The 6,693-nt window shown below is 35.5% G+C and overlaps 1 pseudogene; it reads right to left on the bottom strand.

Moving 5' to 3' along the window:
- Positions 1-4,092: 4,092 nt before the first annotated feature.
- On the bottom strand, positions 4,093-4,210 carry LOC111731915 (annotated as a pseudogene).
- Between the last annotated feature and the right edge of the window lie 2,483 nt (positions 4,211-6,693).

Raw genomic sequence — 6,693 nt, 5'->3', positions numbered from 1 at the left:
GTATATACTTAAGAGTCAACATCAGAAAAAGCATTGCATTGAGAAGTGGCACAACAGACTACTGTCAGACTAATTCTATGAAAAGGTGTAAAGGAGAAGGGGGAAAAATATGTTAAACTTGAAAATCATAATGGCAGGATTGTAGTCACCATCTCCTAGTTTCCAAAAGTGGGCCAACCAGAGATCCAATTAGAGTAAAAGTTAACTCAATAATCGAAGATTCTATCATAATCCAGCTGATCATCCCCAACCTGTTTCTTTCAATTTTCTGTCACATTTCTACTTGTTCCTGGATCAAAGTAGAGATTCAACATACATTGATTGGATAAATAACCACACTACCTTCTTTATAGCTTATTAACATTTGGATTATATATATATATATATATGATGTAGGTGTGATATATGTGATATATATATCATATACTTATATGATATATGTGACATATATTTAAATGTTGTGAAAGATGATGACATATACTGAGATTTCTAACACATTAAGTAAAACAAATAATGTATGTAGTCTGTTTATGAGAATTGATAGGGGACGAGCACACGATATAGGTGGTGCCATGGAGGGCAGAGGCAGAGGGGCAGAGACAAAAAGTAAAAGCTATTAGCGTCCATAGTAATGTAGACATTACTTACAAATTTTCTTTCAGTTAACCTTGAATATGAGTTTAAAAGAATAAAAAGTCACAGCATAATCTGAGTTAAATAACTGTCATATGAAAAAATAACTGTCATATATGTATATCTATCCAGATCATTATAACTATTCATCGGGCACTGACTAATCAAAATAGATGCTGACCACTATGCTATACTGGCCAAAAACAATCATTCATCTGGGTTGGTCCTTGAGAGAATCCTGATCAATAGAGAGGTTACTCATATAAAATACATTTCCATATTCTGCTGGTCATAAATGAAAAGGTCATCTTGTTCTCTAGGGCTCTTTACCCTGCCAGATGAATAAGAAATAGATATCATGAATAATCAAGAATGAAAGCACTTAGGAATGTATCTGTATATTATTAGTCACTCATTCATTATGTATGAACTAAAATGCATTTTTGAAATAAAACAAATGAAAATAATAGAGCCCAACAACGGAGAATTTGAATAAGAAATTGAAGCATCATTTATTAAATGTTTGATGGCAAATTCAGTCTAATAGAGTTATTTTGGTAGACAATTGTGACAGCCTGGGAAGATGTATTCTTTGTTCTCGTAAAGTAAAATTTTAAAAATTTCCAAGTCTAGCCAACTAATCCACCTTTGGTGGGACAGATGTGAAGATCTCATTCTATCTGTTCCCTGAAGCATTGTTTATTATGTGAATTTATATGTGCATTAAAGCTTATGATAGGTTGAATTCAGTACTAGACACTCCTTATAATCACAGGGACTGCTCATTCAGACAGCCGCTACCAGACCTGAGGAGGCTGCAATGCAAGTGCTCTTACAGCGTGCCTGCGTCCTCTGTGCACTCCTCATCAGATTCCGCAGAGCGTTTAATGCCAATCCATAATGATAGGGACAGGAAAGAAAGAAAACGGGAAAAACAAGACATCATCATATTTTGGGCTTTATTCTCTTAAACTCTCTGACTGTTGTAGTTTTGTTCTCAAGATTTAGATTGCTTAACTGGGAATGACTTGCTTGCCAACGTTATGCTGTATTCTCCAAAGGCTTGACTTTAAGCTTACCCTTAAATACATGATGCCTGCGGTTGGGAGCCTAAGTAAAGAACAAACACTTTTGTCTTGGCTTGGTGTTTGACTTAGTGCTTTATACAGGCAATTGGATACCCATAGTTAAGCCTTAGCAAACCTTCACTTTAACACGTTAATCTTCAATCTTTGCCTTTTACTCAATGTAGAGATGAATGCTCAGCCAATGAAATTACCACCTTGCCAGTTGTGTATGTGTGAGTGTTTGTGTGTTCGAGAAAGTTTGTCTTAGGCTAGTTTTTATAGGCATTATAAATCATGACTACAGTACATTAGCAAAAATAGTTTAGTAGTTAGAGGACAGAATTTGTACACTATGTACCAGATTTATGTAGACTTTTAAAAAAACGACAATAGTATTCACTTAGCTGACCATTTTGGGTGGCATTTGAGGCTCTCCTTCTCTGTTTTATGTGGCTTTATTTGTAATGCTAGTTTCCAACCCAAACTAATCTTTCATTTCTCTTTTTTCCTATAGGCAATTTTTTGTACCTCTAGGATTTATAATCTGACTTGCAATGTTGTTATTTGTTTACATGTCATTCTCAGCCCTGCAGAGTAAACTGCTTGGTCATGGCACTATCTTGGCTGTTCCATAGATCACACAGAGAAAGTTCAGTAATGATTTTTAAAAGTTGAATACTTTGTATAAGTCTTCCCATTAAAAATAGATTCCTCACAACTTGAAAAGTTAAATACCAACAAAAGAAAAAGCCCATTTAAAATCCATGATCTACAATAAAAACATTCATATTTTTTATTTATGAATATTCTTTCTCTGCTCCAGACCCTGTGTAAGGCTTTAAAGGACAGGGGAAAATATAAAATATATGAGGTTGCCCAAATGTTAAAATATAAAACAAATAAACTGTAGAAAAACTAAGTAAGAGGTGCTAAAAATATTGTACTGAGTTAAAGTAAGGTAGATAAGATTAATTTCCTTGGTGATATGAAGTGTCAAGACAAGTTTTCTCAGAGAGGAGGATGATATTTGAATTGGGTCCTGAGGTAAATCCAGAAGGACGAAAAAGCTTTTGCCAAATAGATAAGAGAATAAGGCAATTTCAGGGTTAGAAATTGGCATATACCAAAGTCCAAGAGGTTGAATAAATAACATCATTTATGAGATTGAATAAGAGATGTCTATGGATCGTGATGGGATTCTCTGGTTGAGGAGGGGCCAAATGTGAAGCTTGGCTGTTTGTATTTTACTCCGTAGGTTGTAATGGTTTTAATAAAAGAAGTGACGGGGTGTAGCTTGCTAGTCTAGTATGGATAAAGATTTAAAAAGTAAATGATAAGGTCACAGAGAAGAGGCAGGGATGAGAGGCTGTGAAAGGGTAGTGAAATGGGGTTGGAGAGTATGGAGCCATGAGGGAGTTTAGTTTTAGAATTGACAGGCTGGAAAGTATTAGAATATAGGTGGTTGCAATGGAGTCAAAGACAATTCAGCAATTTCTACTTTGAACAACTTGGCAGGATTATCCTGTTACTAAAGAGAACTGGTGATCTCTCTCTTTCTCTCTCTTTCAGGAGGTGAGGCTGGGTTGGTGGATAATAATTAGAGTTTGGCACATACATTTCATGTGCATATGGGGTATTGTAATAGAAACAAATTAGTTATTCTAGCCAAGCAAACCTTATCTTTTCGTTCATTTCCTATTCTTGAAACATCTCTTTTTATTTCACATGGTTTTGAGGCAGCCATCACTTGTACAATAGACACTTTACTGTGGCCAGAATGGACTACTTGGGGGTAATATTTTCCTGGGATGGGCCGCTAAGAGTCCTTGCCTCATATTATTAATATAACAACAGAGAAAGCAAAGTAAATCTCTCTTTGGACATCTAAATCTGCAGATACATAAACTTGGTGACAATTTGTTGTCACATTCCAATGTGGGCTAAAGAGTACAAAAAGCTAGTTTCTAGGATAAGAGAAGACATATACAAACTCGGAGAGGAGTCCAGGTGTGAGACATGAGGGAGGAATATTTCCTGAGTTCCTCTCAGGACTTTGGCCCCTTGTGGTGGCCATACATTCTGTCTCTTAGCTTCCCTGGAATTCTCCAGTAATCACTCCAATAAGCTTCTCTTATTTCAATTTTGCTTAAGCTAGTCAGAGCCCATTTCTGTTGTTTTTTGATTTTTTAAGCTAAAGTGGTTTTTAAACTAATATGCAAAGAAAAATATTCAGAAAAAAATGTTAAGACTTGTGTATAGATTTAGACATCATCAACATAGATTTGGGAGCTGAAGCCCTAAGACAAGATTATAATGTCTAGCAAGAGAGTACAGTGAAAAGATAAGGCATGAGGGCAAAACCTTCACAACTATCAATTTTTTTTTTTGTACACGACTATAGACCTGGTCTTCCTAGGTAGACTCCTATCCAAGTACTAACCAGGCCCAACCCTGCTTAGCTTCCGAGATCAGACGAGATCGGGCCTGTTCAGGGAGGCATGGCTGTAGACTCAAATTTAGTGGTAAATACAATGAAGGAGGGATTTTGTTGATAGGAAGAGGAAAAATGTGATGTAGGTTGACAAAAAACAAAGGAATTTCAAAGGAAAAAGGAATTTCAAATGTGAGGTGTGAAGAACTCTGTTAAATATTACTAAGAGGTCACACAGGATGAGGGCTAATAAGAAGCAATGGAATTAGGCAAACAAATGATTATTGTTCACTTTTGTTAGATGTAAATAGTTTCAATAGAGTAAGAAGGATGTTGCCTAAAAACCAGGGATAAATAATGAATGAAATGTGTGAAGGAATGAAAAAGAAAGAGGTTGCAGTTAGAAGAAGCAATTGCATTCAATTGACCAATGTTTAGTTCCTAGTATGTGCTAAGTCCAAAACTAAGCTAAATACTAAGACAGATATAGTTTTCTACCTGCAATAATTTAGTGGGGGTAACTAAAGTGAGTGGTAAGAGAGATGGGGCTAGAGAAAAATGCTTTTAACTCAACAGTTATGTGGTCATGTTGTATTTGATGACTAAAAAACACACTATTTTTGTATGCTTGTGTATTTTCCTGCATGCACACATGTATGAGCACGCACACACGTACAAAACACATGAGTCCAAGTTGGAATAACTAGTTTGCTTAAAAGCAATCAATAGCAGGACCATTTCTAATACACTATATATCATGTAACAATCTATCTGAGAGCACTGTTTGTATATCAGTTGTTAAGAGTGAATGCGTTCTGTTACATAACAATTAAACCACATAAAGAAAGAGTGACCTTAAACACCTTCCTCTTTGACAAAGTGCGACAATTGTGTTTGTAGAAAGAGAAAGCAGTACTCAGTTGAATCACTGCAGCATTATTAGTTTTTGTTTGACAAAACAAAATATATAGAGAAATATATATAAATATATATTTTCCCCACCTAAGGGTAATTTCCAAATAGTACTACAAAACTTTCCACGAAAGGAAGATTTTAGTATTTGTAAGGACACACCCCTAAGTACCTAGTTTTTCCAACAAAAGGATGCCAAGAATAAAATTCTTTAGAGGGGAGGTTCCTGCCTATGAGTTACCCATATTCTATTCAAAAATACTGAAAAAAAGCTCCTCACTGTTTATAATTTTATAACCTGGCCAGGGTTTCTAACCTTAGCAACTATAAATACTCCTTCCCCAGAGCGTTCTCAATCTACTAAAGTCTTGTGATAGTTAATCAGCCTTGCCACATTCTCATTTATATTTTTGTAAGATTGTTGCACATTATATAGCTCTTATTCATTCTATCACTGTGCTGTAGAGGAAGGAAGTCCAGTTGATGAAAGCTGATGCATGCAACAGATAAAAATACTGAATAACAATAGCACTTTGAATTAATTTGGCCTACTCATCAAACTTACATTTTTTAGATAGAGAAACTAGAACAAGAAATATAGCCTATCTGGAAAACTGCACCTAGTCTAAAATGATTATTACATTAAAAAGCATATTTTCTTCTCTTTGCATGGACTGGATTTTGATCAGATTAAACTACTAGTTTGCACTATAATGCTTCTGAGTCTATTTGCCTGGTTGTTTTCATTAGGATTTAAAATCAGAATTGCCAAAAATATGTTAAACTTAACTCTCGATTACACTTATGTCAAATCTTTTCTTTTGTCATACTCTTTCCCCAATTTGATTACTTTCCTCCTAATCCATTCAGTTATTCCAGCTACACATCTAGATGTAATCCTTAATTCATTTCCTTGTCTCAAAGCTAGTCGCGAATTATGTCATATTCTTGTAATTCCTATCTCTGAAATATACTCCCGATATATCTTTTTTTGCTCTAGTTCTGCTGCTACCACCCCCACTCAAGCCCCCTCATCTTGTATCTGTGCTTCTGCATTAGCTCTGATTTTTTTTCTGCTTCCACCAAAGTCTACGAATCATTCATGCTGCAGTGATCTCATAAGATGTGAACCAGAGCAGGTGACTTGACCGCGTAAAACCTTCTGGAGTGCTTAGAGTAAAATCAGGACTCTTCATTATGGCCTGTGTTGCTTTGTATGACAGAGGTCTCTGATATAGCCTTACTGCTCTTCTCCTACAACCTGCCACCCACGCTGGCCCATTTCCGGTTCCTCAAACACTCTAGACTCATGTCCACCTCAGGATTTTTGTGCTTGCACTTCTCTCTGCTTGCATTATTCTTACTTAAGATTATTGCAACATTTGATCATGGCTGTAATAAAAAATTTAGGTCAAATCAAATAAAACAGCTTTTAGTATATATCATAGGAACCAAAAATTCGAACAATGGGAAAGTGTTAATGTATATTAATGCTGTTTGGTCATGAGTTAGTAAAGAAAAAATAGAATTATAGGGATAACATATTGTCCCAGTTACTATAGCTGCACAATAAACAATCTCAGATTTAGTGGGATAAAACATTTTCTCATGCTTATGTTTTCTGTGGCTTAGCAGTTTTAAAAGGGGTCA

Source organism: Pteropus vampyrus, unplaced genomic scaffold (genome assembly GCF_000151845.1).
Source record: "Pteropus vampyrus isolate Shadow unplaced genomic scaffold, Pvam_2.0 Scaffold408, whole genome shotgun sequence".
NCBI lineage: Eukaryota > Metazoa > Chordata > Mammalia > Chiroptera > Pteropodidae > Pteropus > Pteropus vampyrus.
Note: the sequence above shows the minus strand (reverse complement) of the source record. Positions and strands in the feature narration are given on the sequence as shown.